Here is an 18515-nt window from a genome sequence, read left to right as displayed (position 1 = left end):
CAAACATTCTAGAAAGAACAGGGCCTTGAAGGATACATCTGCCCGGCTAGGAACACAACCTGAAGGTTGTCTCTGGGATTTTCAAATAACACCATATATTTTGTACTGAGAGTGACTGTGCCGTTGTCTTTACCCTGGCAAAAACTGAGACTGAGATTCCTGTGATGCACACACCCTGATAAAAGCTTTCTCAGTTTCGTTGTTCTCACAACCAGAGTTCATGAAATCATTGATTGCAACCATATTTACTTAATTAGGGGAAAATGGTTATCACTAAGACTTTCAGATGGGTTCTCCACAAATTTTATAAAAGAATATTTACAGAGCATTTCCTGCCAACAAGCATCAGACCACACATTCTCATGTGTAACACAGACGCAGTGGTTGGTATTCTCCAAAAGACTTTTTACAAAAATAAACTTTCCCATAGTTGCTAGACTATGCCATAATAGCATAAAAGGGGTGCTTTCAGCACATGCCCATGATCAAAAACTGTAGGGGAGGCTTTTAAAATTTTGGTCAGTACTCCTTCTTATAGACTACCTCCTGCATCTTCTGAAGGGTCCTTGTTTCTGTTGCCCACTTCTCCTCATTCATGATGACAGAGCACTGCTCTATGACACTCTTCTTAAGGTCATCACTGGCTGTATTTGTAATACAGTCCAACATGAGATTGTTCAGTGCCTTAAAATTGATATTTTCTCTGTTGCATTTAGCATGATACTTCTAATGTTTGAACAACACTTGCCTCCAGACTGCAAGTAACCATAGGATTTGGGGCCTGATGACACAAAGTCCATAATGTGCTCATCTGGCAGCAAATTGTCTGTCAACTCACCTAAACAGTCTGTGAGCAGCGGCATCCAGTCCCCTGAATGAATCACAGATGTCACAGAGTCAGTGTCATGATAAAGGCAACAGTCTTGCAGGGCATGTAAGAGGTTGTAAAGCTCTAGGTCCAGGTATGCCATGGTGAAGCACACTAGTAAAATGTTAGCGTTGGACTCTGGGTTCACACATGCTTTGGCATGCTTCCATGAGACAGTGGGCACATCCTCATTGATACAATCTCAGGATAATACATCATAAGCCAGGGGAAAGAGGTAACCCTACAGCTCATCTGGTTCTTTTACAATGGTGGTGTTGGGTAGGTTGGAACTCTGTCTTAATATTCCCCATAGGGAATTTGAAAATGGTTTTGCAATCTGGCATTTGGCAGGGTTTTTCTTAACATGTTCAGGCCACAGAATGACATCTTCTTTCTGCTTTCTTCAACATACTAGCTTTTTTGTAATCATCTGTATACCAGGCTGGGTAGCCTGAAGCTTCCTGCTTCTGGCAGAAGTGGAGTTTTATATAATCAGGGAAAAGACTCCTACCTCTTGTTCAAAATGTCAAACCTCATAAATTTCACAGATCCTCTAGCCCTTTTCCAGAGCCTTGCCTGATTCCCAAGAGTATCAGGAACCCACAAGAGCTCCTTCTTCATTGCTGTGGATGCAGAGGGCCAGGTAGCTTTCTGCACAAGGGCAGCACAAGGGACACAGTAGCTTGCTATTTACTTTCATGGAAAGCACAGAGGAGAAAGAGCCCATAAGGTGGATAGACCTTTACTTTGAACATCCCAATGTAAGCTGTCAGGGTGTCAAAACTCTTAAAAATAAATCTGGGGTGTCCAAGAGGGTAATGGCTTTTTGCTGATAAAGAGATAGAAGCCAGCAAAATCATATTAGTGTATTTTTCTGTCAGTTGCTGGTTTGTTAGATTCACAAACAGCATTATTATTGCCAGCAAAATGCACATCTCTGGCAACCAGCAGTGTGACCAGTTTGTCCACAAGCTTCACATCTGATTTTGTCAGTGACCCGCTCATGTACCCTTTTAGATCTGATGTTAAAACCTGCTCTCTTCAGGTGGTCCATTTTTTGCTGTGTTGTGTAATATATATCCAAAATTGGCCCCTGCCAGAGGGTTCCAGTCCTTTTAATGGTAGCATTTGATACAGCCACAGCAAAAGCACCCATTAAATTAAAAAGCTGTTGGCACTCTATCAATGACTGCATGGCCCTCTAAGAAGCAAGATCCTACTTGATATTCACCATCTTGCAACACATGACGTATTTGACTGTTCTCATTTTTGGCCACATATATAATCCATTGAATAGAAAAGGCTGAATATCTCCTTTTCCTCTGACGATATCTGTCTGGAGGAAGGAGTATAACTGTTCTAGGTTTAAGGAACATAAACTCGTACATGGACATGCAAGTAGAAGCCAGCATAATGTTAGCTATCTCTACAGTAATAAACCTTCACCTTTTCACTGTCCTTTCTCTCAGAATGTGATGGTTCATCACTATAATCTCATTCTTGTACGATCTGCAGGCCTCCCTCAATATTTTTACTAACTCTGTTAATTTTTCGAGTCAAAACCCTCCTGATTAGTTTTGTGCCATGCCAAGAATTTATTTTTTTTCTTCAAGCTTAATGCTGTCCACTTCATATTCCAGTGGTGGAAGAGAGACCATATAACTGATTTTCAGCAATGTTGGAAAAAATGGGGGAAGTAATTTTTGCAGGTCATGATATTCAAAGCCTGGAGAAGGCTAGCTAATTATGTGGGTAAAAAACTGAAAAAGTCTATGAAATGTATACTCAGGCTGGGTACTTCTATGCATACGAGTTTACCAACCTAGATGATTAATTGCACGTCTTTTTCATTTAGAAGCTAACAATGAAGTAGCTATCATAGCCTTTGGCATTATGTGCTAGGAAAGTGTAGCCCCAAAACTTTGTGGCCATGAACAACTGAATAAAGTCCCTGAAACATGTGTCCCCTATAAAAAGTCCCATTCTCCTTCAGTTTTCCTTTCTGAGCCTTCTTCTTCCTCCCAAGGGGCATCTGGTGATAACTCCATGGCAAAAATGTAGTTTGGAATATATGTTGCACTCTCCTGCACACATTCTATGTCATAGTTACTACAGCCTTGACCTTCTGTATTTTTGATCATGGACATGAAACACTGATGTTGCTTTACATTACAGACCTGTGTGTAGCACATTCAGCATTTCCAGCTTTTACATTCATGCTGTTTGTCTACATAGACATTACACTTTTAACAAAAAATCATAGCCAAATGATCAATTTATTTTTTTTTAATATCCAGAGCTTTGTGCCTTTCTGTAAGCATCCCCTAGAACTGCACAACAGGCTGCAGCTTAGACACCTCCACCTCATACTTTTCCCCTAAGATAAATGCATGTTAATGAGATAAGCAGAACTGGCAATAATGGTAACATCTATGTCTATGGTTATACAATGCATGACAATGCTCACAAAAGTTTCTCACCCCAGATATCTTCCTGACCTCCTTAAGACCACAATAATGTTAATCTTGTGAAAGAAAGAAACAGATCTTGGGGTATTTAAGGCTTTTGTTTCACTTAAAAAGTCCCAAACCTTTTAACGCCTCAGACAGGAAGATGATACATACGTTAACATGCAACCGATTCACGTGCAAGGGTGTGACACTCATGCACAGACCACCACAGTCTGTCATGTAGCTTTTGTTCTACTTAACACTCCTGCATCTGTCAGGTCCCTCTTGGTTGTGAGTACTGGAAGATTCACAGCAAACCAGAGGTTATTGCTACTGTTACTTCAAGCAACGAAATAGTTCTGGGTTTTGCCTGTAATTTCGGACTAGGGGATAAACTGCAGGGTTCTGCAAACCCTGCCCCCTATGGCTTTCACAATAATGACAGGCAGAAGGAAAGTTTGATCAAAATACAGCTTTGCAGGAGAGTACTGACCCTATCTAAAAATTCTGTTGCACTCACATCATTTAAATGATCAGTGGGAGAATATACAGGGTCATGCATGCTGACAGCTTAAAAATGGAGCTGGGCATAACCACCAGATTCAAACAGCTGTCATAAAAGATGAAAAAATTTGCTCTACACCCTGAACAAATGTTTCATAAGCTTCAAGTAGGGATACTGGATGTAAAGTAATGTACTTTTCTATGTATCACCCAGCTCTGAACCTCTGCACTGGCCAGTGCCACTGCTTAACATGTTCCACGACAGCCACAGAGCAGACTGCTGCCTCCTCCTGATATGGAGAAATAGTGTGAAATGGGGACAATGGACATCGATTGTGATTGTATGTGTCTGCTCAAGGAATGTGGGTATGGTGACTGGTCATGGGTGCGGTGTCTGGTCACATAGGCACACAGCTCTGAGGAGAAAACTACAGTTTTGAGGAGACGCCTGCCCCTCTTTCTCTAACAAAGGGGCTATTTAAAAGAGAATGAGAAAAAGATAAGAGACATTCAAATGCTATCTAGAGGGAGGGAGTGCTAAGTCTCCTTGCTGGAGAAGATTGGATGGTCACAAGGACATGAATCACCTGAAGAAGATCGGATGGTCACAAGAACATGAATCACCTACAAACCTGCAAGACCACCACATTCCAGGCAAAGGACTGATAAGCTAATTAACATACGAAGCGGTGTTTAGGTAACGAATATGTATAGGCGTTAATTGAATATTCATTTGTTTAATTGTATAAATGTGAGATGGTTCCTCACTTCAGGTATGCACGCTTGTGGAGGAGCGATCCCCCGTGCATCTGCGCGCAATAAACATACCTACTTTATAACTTTCGAGTTATATAGTCTAATTCCGCACATCACTCCACCTCTGCTGCAATAACTTGTAAATCCCTTCCAGGGGGGTCATCTTCTAACCTAGAGGCTTGTTCACTGGTCCACATATTCAGAAAAGCAGTTTGCACCTAAAGGCTCTGGTGGTTCACAGTTGCCAATACGGCATTTGCAGTGATGCAAAATCCATTTGGCTTTCCTAATGAGCAGTCTTTGTTCTAACTTTTTGTTTTGTTTTGTTTTGTTTAGCTGACCCTGTAAGCCAAGGACCCAGAAATAACAGCCCCAGAAGCCTTTTTATCACCACAAAACTACTTGTTACTCCCCTCTTCTTGAAAAGAATTAAAAATGGTTTGTGACTGCTAAAACCTCTCTTATTGTTTATTGTTGCACCCACCCCAAAAACTCTTAGCTGTGCTAATTAATGGCCTTATTTGTTACATTGTGTTTTGTTTTGGTGTTCTGTGAACAATAGCCACAGCCTTACCAGCACAACTAACATATTTATGACCATCCTCCTGACTTCTTCAGCTCCTGCCATAGCACTACCACCTGCCCTTTTACCAGCAGCATCCTGCTCATGTTCTCTGAGAGCATGGTACTGCAGTCTGTGTCCCAAAGCCTGGGTCTTGCTGCTTGTGTAGTTACCACAATGTTCTAAGAGGACAGTCTTGATGACATGCTCTGTCCTCCACCTCTTATTTGCAGCATCAACCTAAGGATATGGGAACACCAACCTGCACCTCATAACTGTTACAGGTAGGTTGAAGATTCCCCACAGTCACAGGTAAAAGGATCTCCCCACCAATACCCATCCTCTCTGTGTGAGATTGATCTTGAAATCCAGTTTAAAATCCATGGACCCATCAGACAGTTCTTCCACTTTACCCAGTGTTTTTGGAGATCCCCTTTGTGTCTTGCTGCCCACACTTGCCTGCTCTTCTGAAGCTGGCATTTTGTTCTGATTTTCCACTTTTGCAGACAGCGTTGCCTATGTCTTGTAGCACCGAGCAAAGACACAAGCCCACCCCAATTGCCCTGTGTGGCCACCCACTGGGCTGAGTGCAGGCATAGAAGCCTCTTGGTCCAGCTCATGGGATCAAACTCTTCTTTGCACACAACAGGGTGTGCACCATTGGCCCCTTGGTGGGCATCCTAGGAAGGGTACAGAGACCTTGGGCATGTTCCCCCCCCCCACTTTTGGTACCTCTCCGCCCTCTTGAAGTCATCCTCCCTCAAAGTGTTTGGCTCGTTCTACAGCCTGGTGAAGTGGGCGACCCCAGCCTAGTCCCAACTTCTGTTTAATTGCTTTCTATTCACAATTAAACTTTAATCAGTCATCCAATTAAGTCTTATTAAATACTGCACTTTTTTATACCTATGCTTTCATGGATTATATATATTTAATTTCTATATTTTTATAAATGCATATATATATAATTTATACATCTATATAATACTGTAACTATATCTAAATATATAGATAGATACATGTCTTTACACTGCTTTGTACACATATTTTTCTATCTGTGTGTACATTGAATATGAACATATATGTTTTTATATCTATGCTCATCCTGGTGCAATGGACACAGGCAGCCAATCACAGGGCTGCCTGAGAACGTGTGGGTATGATGGTGTCAAGAAATGGCCATCAGCCAATCCTAGTGCAGTATGAAAACATGTGGGTTACTATGTTTAACTAAAGGTGCCATAAAATGTATAAAACCACATGATTTTCCTGTAACTGTTCTGGTACAGATGGGTCCCTTTACACTACGTGGTGTCCACATCCCAGCTCCCTGAATTAGGTGTTGCTTTTATTGAACTTGCCAGGCACACATATGTCCTCACCTTTTTGTTGGGTGGTTGATTCTTTTTCTATAATTACTCTCTCTCTTGTTTTTTGTTTTTTTTTTTTTTTAAGTTCAGAACAAGCAGAAAAAAAGGAAAGGAGTTGACCCAAACAAGCAAGTAATCTCTCTCTCAAATGTTCTACAGCTTTAAAAAAAAAAAAATAATGGTGTAGTGGTTGAAACCGCCCCCAGGCAGCTTCAGTTTTTAGGATTGGCACTTACATAATTGATCATACTAGGCCTTACTTAATTTGGCAGCCATGCAGGGGTTACGTTTTTTGCATGGATGAACTGTTCTCGAACAATTTCTCCAATGTTTGAGCACAAACATGCTTTTCTTCAGCATCAAGCATGCAGGTCTCTCTCTCCCTTTCTTACCCTTTCCTCCCCTCATCCTGTTCTCCTAACAACAAATGAAGCTATTGTGGCCCCAGTGGTAGTGGAGTGGATTCTGTCTAACAAAAAAAAAAATATTTCCGATAGCAGGGTGCTGGTAAGAATGGGGAAAAGTAAAGAAGTACAATCATTTTGGGTTGGGTCACAACACACACAATTGTGCCAAAGAGGGAACGTACAAGGATATTGCTTGCCCCTGTGCTCCCACTCCGCGGATCAGCACCAGCCACAGTCCCTGAGGAACAGCAGTGCTCCAGTACAGACAGCTGAGAGCCCTGACGGATCAGGGCACCTGCTGCTCCACGCCTGGGAGCGGGGCCATGCGGATGCTCTTCCTCCACAGCGGTACACATCCAGCCTTCCTCCGCAGCTGTACACATCCAGCCTTCAAAGAGGGATGGGAAACCTTTCTCGTCCTTACTTCCCAGGATCCAACAGGCTCAGGAGAGGGCGCAGGTAAAACACCCAAGAGGCGTTGTGAATGGTTGTGTATACTTGATCCACCTTTTGCCTGCCTTTTGGGTTGTTTTCTAAGTGGTTTCTGTAGTTCTCACTATATGAGCAGCTCAGAGAAGACGAAAGTCATAATTGATGTTACAGTTTGAGAAAAGGATCTTCTGCTAAAAAATATGCTATATAGCTATTGTAGGAGGAATGGGGAAACTGGTATGTTCTTTTTCCAAAACAGTGGCCTCCAAATAAATATTCCAAAATATATTTCCATTTTATTTTTTTTTCATTTCAGATTCTCTATCAGGAATACAGATTGACAACCCAATGGTATGGAATTTAGTCACTTTTTCTGGATTAGCCTGTGAGCTAATAAAAGCTAACAAACCCTATTTATTATATGAGAGTTAACTCAAACAGTGAAAACCCGATAGCCCCACCTGGAATTTCCTCTCAGATGTTTTGATTCCATTGTTTCACTACCCAGGCATACCTAAATGAAACTTTGGACCTATGGATGTTTCATTTTGTTTATAGTCGATCTGATTTTTCTCATTTATTGACTTTTTTGTATTCCCTGCAAGATTTCTCATGGTTGCTTTTGTTAACCTCATAGTTCAATGTAATGTCTATTTGAATGCGTTGATTTTATGTCGTGGATTCATGCTAATAGCAGTATTCCCTTTGAAGGCACATGTTCATGTTTTCTGATTTTGGGAGATTAAGGCATCAAACTCCTTTTTAACACGTGGAGAATCTATTTTACTAAATATTGCAACCCTTTTACATGACTGTCAGGTTACTCAACTTCCCTAAAAGGCTGCAAAATGGGGACTGCAACTGTTTGTTAACTATAGATGAACTGGGGACTACCTATGAAGGGAAACATAAATATTGTGGCATGTACTACACTGTGCCATCTGCTGTTCTAAAATCAGTCTCCAAACAGGCCTTAGAGTGATATAGGACATATTCAAAGCCCAGCCTGGCTTGCTTTCAAACCCCCAGTTTAGCTTGTGTGCTACCACAAAGATAGCCCTGTGGTAAACCCTGTCTTCCAGGCAATCAATAATGTGCTTTAACTTTATGTACTGAAGTAATGGGAGAGATTAAAAAAGTAACACAGTGAAGCAGTGGTGAATTTATTAGTTGATTATCAGAGATGTCAGGTTAGCCAGGCTACTTAAAAGAGCAGCAGGTATTTCTGTACATTTGAAAATCAGACTATAAATGGGGAAGAAATTAAGCACAGCAGCTTTAAAGAACATCTGAATGCAATATGAATGCAAGAAGACACTTCCTAAAAAAGCCCCATGCAGTTATGCTTAAATAAAACTGTTCCTTGTTGAATAGTGGATATTCCCCATAGGACATACTAGCAAGATGATGTAAAGTAGTTCGGGTGTGGGAGACCATACCATGAAGCACAGGAAATAGCTGAAATCTTTTGATATGTTTATAATGCTAAGTAAATGGGAAATGGCTACAGCTGAGGTTGTCAACCACTTCACAGTAATTTTTTCTGGCAGATGGTTGCTTTTCACTGTCAACATTTCTCTGAAATTGCATACACAGGCAAGGTATGCAGGCATGTAGTACTGAGGATATGCTCTTAAGCAAGTTGCTTTCAGTTTAGAAATTTTGCTTTGTTATTCCTCATCTCCTCTTTGAGGCTCCTGAAAACTCCACACACACTTCAAATGTTTAAATATGGTGGATTTTAATTTGCTCTGGTGGGGGTTGAATGCTCTTAACTGTACAGCACATGCTTTTAAAACAGCCATGACAATTGTTTCCTTTTTCTGATATAAAGCTGATTTCCAGACTGCTGAAAATACAGCAGATTGGGTTTTGTCCCTCCCTCCCTCTTCCTTCGTTTGTTCGTTCGTTCATTTGTTCATTCGTTCGTTTGTTCATTCCTTCCTTCCTTCCTTCAAACCATAGAATCATGGAAACTTTTAGGTTGGAAAAGACCTTTAGGATCATTGAGTCCAACAATTCACCTAGCACTGCCAAGTCAACCAATAAACCATATCCCTCAGTGCCGCATCTACACGTCTTTTAAATACCTCCAGGGATGGAGACTCAACCACTTCCCTGGACAGCCTGTTCCAATGCTTCATCACCCTTTCCATGAATAATTTTTTTTCCTAATATCCAATTTAAATCTCCCCTGGTGGAGATTAAGGACATTTCCTCTTGTGCTGTCACCTGTTACTTGGGAAAACCGACCAACACTCACCTCACTCCAGCCTCCTGTCAGGCAATTCTTAGAGAGCAGCAAGGTCTCCCCTGAGCCTCCTTTTCTCCAGACTAAGCAGCCCCAGTTCTGTCAGCTGCTTCTCATAGGGCTTGTGCTCCAGACTCTTCACCAGCTTTGTTGTCCTTCCCTGGACACGCTCCAGCACCTCAGCGTCTTCCTTGCAGTGAGGGTCTCAAACCTGAACACAGTATTTGAGGTGCAGCCTCACCAGTGCCAAGTACAGGGGGACAATCACTTCCCTAGTCCTGCTGGCCACAGCGTTTTGGGTACAAGCCAGGATGCTGCTGACCTTCTTGACCACCTGGGCACACTGCCTGCACCCTTTCTGATGGAAAGCTGGTCTTAGCAGCAGCTGGGAAGCGGCCACAGTATGTATGTGGATCTAGGAGCCTTATTCCCTGGTTTAAATGCATTTATGGAGTGCTTGTCAATCACTAGCCAGAACCCAAAACTACATCTGTCCTAAGAGAATTAATACATAATGGTCAATAGTGCAACCACATATAAAAAAATGTAAATACTAGGAACCTATTTGATAAACGTTAGTTTGCGGCTTCTAATGCAACACACAGTTTAAGCTTCAAGCTGATGTTGAATACACAGGAAGAGTTCTTAGGCTGAATGACATATAACTTCTTTTCTATCAAACAAATATTTTGGCATCCCAAATTATCAGTATCTTTAAAGGTCTCTGCTACTTGTAGTTTATTGCTTTCCTTGCCCTTTCCTAAATTTAACTTACAAGCAAGCCATTCCTCATTGCCTCCAAAAAATACGATCATTGTGGTTGGGAGATCAAACTATGAATGTTTTATGATCAAGAGAAAGAAGTAGTCTATTCCATGAGATTTTGTTCTTCAGACTCAGAGGACTTTAGACCTTGCTTAATTCTACAGCCTGTACAATATGAAAAGCAGTACTGCAAGGTTCACCACAAGCATATCTGAGTCCCTTCTGCTGTAGCTACTATAAATTAACTAAGTGGTTTGTTCTAGTTTTGCTGTAGCTTTCATCCCATCAAAATTGAAAACCTGTTTAGCTTGGAACAAATTATTGGAATTGGTAAGAATGTTTTCAGCACAATCAAAGCCCCAGCTCTACTCCATTCTGCCTGAAATTTTTATTCATAATACAACACTTACTCATAAGATAGACTATTAGGAAAGGGTACTACTCTGGGACATTAAAATCCAGGAAAAAGTGGTGGTTGTTCAAAAATTCTTACAGGAAACTGTAGAATTACATATCTATATGTATCTATATCTATATAGATATAGATATCTTTAAACCTATGGTGAGAGTCTTTTTTCAATGCATTAAGGAAATGCTACTTTCTGCCCACAAAATTTACATTCTCTGGTCCAAAAGCTAGAACGGAAAATGTTTACTAGAAAAACCAAAAAATCCCTGCTTTACTCCATTCAAACAGTGAATTTATAGTTCCATCTAAGGTAGAGTAAATTCCATATATAACAAGAAATCCAATATAAAGCCTTTTATAGCAAGAGCATCCTTCTTTTCATAGAGCTCATCAAATGGTCGTAAGCTTGCCCATAAAATGTAGCAGCCTTCAGTACGAATGTAGTAGACAGTCACTTTTTTAGGAAATTAAGTTAATTTTTCATTCTGACCTCTGTGGATTAATAACTATCAATGACACTATAAGAGGGAGATATAATTTGTACCTGAATTTTCATTATGTATCATAGGTCTTCATTTTGACTAGGTTCTGGCTTTCTGTTTGACTCACAAGTACTGAAATCTTAGATGTGCCTTAGATGATGGTAGTTCCAGTCCTACTATATATATAGAATTGTTTATGAGAAAATGTACTTTGGACGAATGCATATCACGACTGAAACATACTTATAATGTGGTTTAAAAATATATTTTTGTAATAATTAGATGTGTCTTGCTGAACACAATACAAAAATTTTAACCAGTTTGTTATATTCTGAAACCACTGTTCCAAACTTTTAAAAATAAAATCCAGTCCCTCCAGAGGTAAAACTATTGTAGTGTTACTGCAATGAAAGCTTTGCAACAGACAGGATCTGGTCCTACAGGTAACAGTACTCCATTTCACACTGGCTGGTCTTTATCTCCCCTAACCCTATTATTTGTGACAGTTTCCAGCTTATAAACAAGTTACGATATCTTCGTATGCCCTTCTTTCCCAATGTGTGAAAAAGACAGCTTTATACTTTGGTTTGCAAAGCATGTGGAAAATTACTAATGGAAGAACATTGCCTAAACCAATATTTCAGGTTTGATCCATATGAATGCATTTTTCATAATTTTTTTTTACAGCACCTGAGTTTTTGCCTGTTAACAAGTGCTTGGCTTATTACCTGGGTTTTTTTGTGTTTAATTTTGAAGAACATTTAGGAATTTACTTGGTCAAGTTATTTTCCTAATCATAATATGAACAGCCAGATTAAATCAAGAATACTGAATACTGTTCATGGCAGAGGGCACTCCAACAACACTGGAAGACACCCCATCCACAAAGCAATGGGGAGAAACAGTGCCTACAACCACACAGCTCTTGAACCAAACCTGATCTATGTGTATCAGCATCCTCAAACCAGCACGTCTTGGCCTCTGTTCCTACTTAGTCTCTTCTAAGACTATTAGAGAGAGATGGCTCATATTAAACTTTTTTGTAACAGTAGACGTCATTCTCTTAAAACTGTCCCAAACTGTTTAAAAAAGACATACTGTGCAGCTATGAATTGATAATGTGTTCCATGCTGGGGAGCTCCAAACATGGTCTTCTGATGATTCAGAAGTAAAGTCTGAAGTCAGAGTATTGTCTTAGAATACTTTAGCTTCCTGACATTATATCAGTGATGAAATATTTCTATACTTTTCTGGAGTGAAACTGTTGAATTGTAAATGACAAAAAAAAAAAAAAAAAAAAGAAAAGCTATTATGTCTATAGTAGTCTTTTGCCTTTCTCAACAAGCCTAGCTTTGAATGAAAATTAACTAAAACTGGCTATTGCTGTAATAGTTTGAAATCCTGTGTTCTGCATCTGAATTGTATCTGACGTTATATAACTTCAGGAATAACAGGAGTGATTGCATTTTTTTTCTTTCTCCCCATTTTTTACTATTGGGAAAATCTTCTTTAGGTTTCTTCTGTAAAAAAATCAAATTTTTGTGGTTGTCAAATGAATACTGGTGAATACGTAAACCCAATACAGCCCAAACACGTAAGACTCACTTGTTTCCTTACATGTGAAAATTAAACTTCCTGGCAAATAAGTTAGTCATAACTGATAAAGCCCAAAGACAAAAAGACAATTGAGGCTTTCAAATTATTTTCATTTAGACTCATGGGGCTATAGGCTTTTAATATATTTTGAAGTTAATATTGCTTGGCAATATAATTAAACATGTCTTTCTTGATTCAAGCAGTCTGAATGCTAATTTTGATTTAGCCCTGAAGGGATCAGTTCAGGAAGAAGTTATGTACCTTTTGCAATATTCGTAGCTTTCTTAGAAAAGTGGAATGCTGCACAAACAAGTAGAGTCACAAAGGCTCCTTATCTATTTATATTAACCCTCCAAGCAAAGTCTGCTCTCATCTCCTCACCAATAAAATATGGAATTCACTTAAGGTGGTTGATAGTTCCATTGTAGTGAACTGTGAAAAGCTTGTTTTAAACATATGTTAGCTTTTGTGATTAAATGTAAATTCTCTGGTATAAATTTTCTATGAAACAATTTCAATTTGCAAAGCTAACAGAGTTTTGCAGTTTCATTGTGGTGTCCAGTTTCATTACCTACCAATACATTCACATACAAAAATTTATATCTTGTGCCCATGCACAGCGTTTTACAGGGTAACTTTTGCAGATCGATCCACTGCATGTGTCAATAAATTGTCCATAGCTTTTATATACTTTGTACAGGAAGTTGCTGTTTTCTGTATGGCATATATGACAATAGGGAACTGCAAAGCACTGGCCAATTCCAGCTCTAGAAAGAGCTTGCTCTCCAAACACAATTCTCGTTGATTCTCTTCAGCAATTCTTGTTACATAGCAGCAGTTAAGCATTGTAGCTTGAAGGTGGCATTACTATGAGCAAAGAAAAGCAAGAAAGACCAATCATTCATGTCCTATTGGTCCACTATCTGAAAGTGCCCCACATTTAGTATAGAACATAGCTATTTGTGAACTAAGAGTTTGAATGTGTGTGTGTAAGTGTGTGGAGTTATTGAATGTGTGTGATTTTTTTCTTTCTACTCAAAAAAGACAGAGTTCCTATTTTCTCCTTGTAAGGTCCACGTTGACTCTTGCTTCACAAAGGAAGTCTGATGGGGGCATTCTGGAAGTCCACAGGTTGTTTCTAAAAGCCAAGGAGATAATTTATAATACTGGTTAAGTTTGAAATGTTCACATGCCTTTCTGTTAACCTTAATGCTGTTATGACGTGGATCCTAGTGCAAGTCTTGTTCCAAACGGGCAAATGTCCACATTAAAGAGACTGGCAATATGAAAAGATGATCTTAATCAAAATGCAAAAGGCTAATTTCTTTCTCCAGCAGAAGGTATTTCTTATGCAAAACTGAATACTAGTAGTATCCATGCTTTACGGTTCAAATTAGAAAGCAGTTTACTGCTATATAAAGCAAACCAACAAAAAAACCTCTTATGCAGAAATCAGCATTATAGTATGTAACAGCTTATTAAAGTTTGATAACACTTTCTGTTATTACTTAGAAGAATGAATGTCATGTAGAATACAAGGATAATGACTTCTCTAATTTCTAGTGAAGAATTGGTTAAAACTTTGCTTTAAGAAATTGGCAATGGCACTATGATGGAGCCTAACTCTTATCTGTGCTTCTTTCCTCCAGACAGGCATGATAAAGATAGCTGTGTAGATACTACCTCACAAGAAGGTGATAAGTTGTAACTGGATTTCTGTAAAGTCTCATCAAATCAATTTATTTTGATTTGAAAATCTGAACAGGTTTTAAGACAGTTTTTAATTCTTCTGTGAAGCAGTATTCAAGCCATACATAGAGATAAGTAAAGATTTTATGTAAAAAAACCCAGGGAATTCCATTTTGGAACCTGAGTTTCTGCAGAAACTTTGAGTGTCAGATCTTTGAGTATTTACTTCAGTGAAAGTAGGAATGCTTTTTCACACTTTAAAGTGTTGTTCTTCGTACTTCTTTTTCACTAGGCAAAGTAGTTGGCATAAATCAAACAGCTATTTTAAACACTGTTCAGATGTTTGTGTTTGTGCGATGTGCTATATCACAATCTGCAGATTAAGAATAAGTGGTGCCATGGTGCCTCACAACAAATTTTCACCTTGGCCTGGAAGGGAATAAAAAAGGAGTACACTACTGCTGCTTAGTGTACTGATTCCTTGTGGATTCCTTTGTGGAGAATCTTAAACAGTGGCAGAGACAGCTTTTGTAATGTGAATCCTTTTAGGCTCAAAATGGCCCAAAAGAGAGCTCTGAAAACGGGCAGCAATTTTATTTTATTAGTGATGTGTCAAGACTTTTTGTATTATTAGTTATTCTCTCTCATTTTTAAACTGCAAGCTGGAAAAAAAGGATAGAACCTGCAAATTGCAGATCTGAAGCCACACCTTCCCTAAACTGGGTGATTTGGGTTTATATTTTGTCAGAGAATACGGCAGATGCTAGCAGCTATGTTCAAGTCCACTAAAACTGAATCTAAAACTGAATGCAAATACTAAAATCTGGCAGGTTTTGGAAGCATGATTTTAGACTGTAGTCAGATGTGATTTGCACCAGGGTAACCAGGATATATTTACTGTAAACACTGGAAGTTCTGTCTTTTTCTTTTCCTTTTTTTTTTTTTTTTTTTTTTTTTAAGAAATGTTTGACTTCTCATAGGTTTTTGATGCATTGGCTTTCTCAAAGCCTGAAGCATTTTATTGAAGACATAAAATTTAGTTTAACCATTATACAAGATAACAAATCAATAATCATATTTGACTACAAGTATTTCTTCACCTTTATTAAAAAAATCTAGTTTGATAGCATGTAGTAGCCAAAAGCTATCTTGGATTGTATATTCCTCATGTTCTGCCCTTCACTTTTTCTCTCCTCTTTCTTACACAAGGATGAACAGAATTCAGCTGTGGAACAATTTTGGAGTAACTGTTGATGTTCCTATCTGCATAACATCAAAGATATCTTCAGAAATTCTAAGCCAAAAAGTAAAATTAAAACCAATATGTAATCAACGTGTCTGGAAATGATTGTTGGGGCAGAGAATACTTTGTAAAGTATTAGCCCTAAACAGAACACATATTCTAGAAGTACCTTTTCTGTTTTCTTTCTTTTTTTTTTTTTTTCCTTGGTCAAGAAAGGAAAAAAGGTTGTGAAGTATTTATACATGCAGCTAGCAGTCCAGTTGTGTAGTGCTCATGAGAGCAGTAGGCTCTGCAGCCTGGAGAGCCAGTGTAGATCCCTTAGGGAGTCCCTGGTGAGTTGCTGAGCAGGCTGCAGAATGTTGAAATTGGTGTCAGCTGTTTAGATGCTGTGCATGGGTATTTTCTACTCAGTTTCAAAAAAGGCATAAGTAGGATTGGAAGGTCAGTCCTCACCTTCCTTCATACTGTGAGATCTTATCCTGACTGATAGGACTCCTGTAGAAGAGGAGGAGGAAGCCCAGTTCATTGTATACTTTCTCCAGGGCAGGAGTTAGTCTCGGAAGTTACTGGAATACAAACCTGTAGAGGAACAGGAAAAACTACTGCTGAGCTCATCTTTCCTGCTCCTCATTTCTATTTATGCAGGAGCTGCCATACTAGGTGAAATGTTGCCTGCTTGGCTGAGGCTCCCTGTCTCAGTGCTGGACTGACTGTGGCCATACAGGCTAGAATTTAGCCAACTGTGTGCCAAGACAATGCATGCTACTGCCTAGTCTTCATTTGATAGCTGGAGACTGACACATGTAACCTGTCCCTGATGCTTCCTGTACACCATGTTTTGGAACTGCAGTTATTTTCCTTGCAGTATGTCTAGCCCACTTTTCCTCCTAGTGATTTTTTAGCCTCAGTGACATCTTGTGGCTGTAACATGTTCATCTTTCAATTTTCAATAAGTACATTTTTTCATCTTGTAAGAGTTCCACATTGAAAACTTTGTGAGAGAGGGTAGAAAGGGAAATTCTTAGTGATATGGAACTGTAGATTTTTTTTAGACTATTATTGTTGTCATTCTAGAAAGAACAGTTTTTTCCATGCATTGTTCCAGCAAGCCTAATGTGCACCTGCCGAATTTCATAATATTCTGTTTCAAACCATCAGGATATAATGTGCTTTATTGTTGGCTGCTGCTTCTGTTTTGTACAGAACACAAAGTGGTAACAGAACTCCTATTTTATTTTACCATTGCACTTTTAACACTGAGATGTGACATGTTTCTTGGTGCCAAAGGAGAAGATTAAGAAGTTAAGACTGCCTGAACTTTTCAGGTTGCTTTGTCTTTATGAACACATGGGAAGGAGAAAAGTAATTTGGTTATCTGTGCATGCCACTGGTGAATGTAAATGTTTTTACTATGCATACACTGTATATGTTAGGTTAAAAGAAGATATTTTATGCTGGCAATTTTTCCATACAACAGTTGCCTGCCTTCCACACAATAGCCTAGGCTTACCAAAGATTTTGGGCCTTATTCTGCTTTCACCCAACTACTACACCAAATGTAACTCTGCAAGAATTGGTCAAATTGTTCATGCAGGAGAGAATATTTGGGATCATGAGTAGTTCTATTGGCCCCTATTTTCAAAAAGCTTGAGGAACTGTGGTTGCTCTGCTCCCTTTGTACCTCAAACTGGTGTATGAAATTGAATTCAGTGTTAGAAGAGAAAAAGTTGGAATAAAAGGGGGAAAAAATGCTGAAAATTATTAATGTCTCTAAAGCATTTTGATTTTCAATAACTCTGTCAAAAGACAGTGGTGCATTGTAAACCTTAGAGCTTACAAACAACTTCTAGAATTTTTGGAGGATGCAAGAGGAAAAAGAGGAAAAAGTTATGCCCTTGAGAAAATCTTCCTGTGCTGTAAGCAAATAAAGCCAGATTATGGCTGTAAAGATCTGGCAAGGAATGAGGTAGGTAGTTCTACTTTTGTGGGAAGTTGATCCATCTTCTGCAGGGAAGGAAGGAATAAGAGATGAAGAGGAACAGCCCTTCCAAAACAGCTGCTGCTCTATATACCTGAAGTCAACATTTCAGGAAGGAACTTGATCATTCAATAAAAACATGAAGATAACCCAAAAATTCTGGGGATTTTACTGATTTAATTTATGTAATAATAGACTCTGATCATTCTGAGTAATAGCGAATGATCTGGACTTTTTGCAAAGCAGGGTAGGTAGAAATGGACTGTGTATATTTTGTTACATCAAATGTGTTCCTACCTGTAACTTCAAAGAAAACACAACTCACACTATGGGGTAGAAGACTGATTACAAACCGTTGATACTAAGATCCAGTGATCCAGTGGACGAAAGGTTTTATGCAGCCATGAGATGTGTGAAAAACAAAAACTAACTAGTGGTGAATAGCTTATATTACCAGTGTATCCAGCACAGACGCAAGTATTGCTGATAATTTTCTTACGTTCATAAGTCATGCAGGATGCTAAACTAGAGAAGGCTCTTAAAAGAGCCAAATGAATGATTAAGGCAAGACCCAGGGAATCAAATCTACTTAAATTTGTCAAGCATAAAATTGATGAGGCTGTAGTTCACATTTGTTCAGGAAGTCCTGAAGCCCATCTTATACGGTAAGTCAGGATAGGCGATCAAAATGGTGCCTTTTGCCATTTAGTCTGTGAAAATAAATCTCAGAGCAGATCTTTAAATACAGAATTGTTT

This window comes from Falco peregrinus, chromosome Z (assembly GCF_023634155.1).
Source record: "Falco peregrinus isolate bFalPer1 chromosome Z, bFalPer1.pri, whole genome shotgun sequence".
NCBI classification, from domain to species: Eukaryota; Metazoa; Chordata; class Aves; order Falconiformes; family Falconidae; genus Falco; species Falco peregrinus.
The sequence above is the reverse complement of the archived record's forward strand: the minus strand, read 5'-3'. Positions refer to the sequence as shown.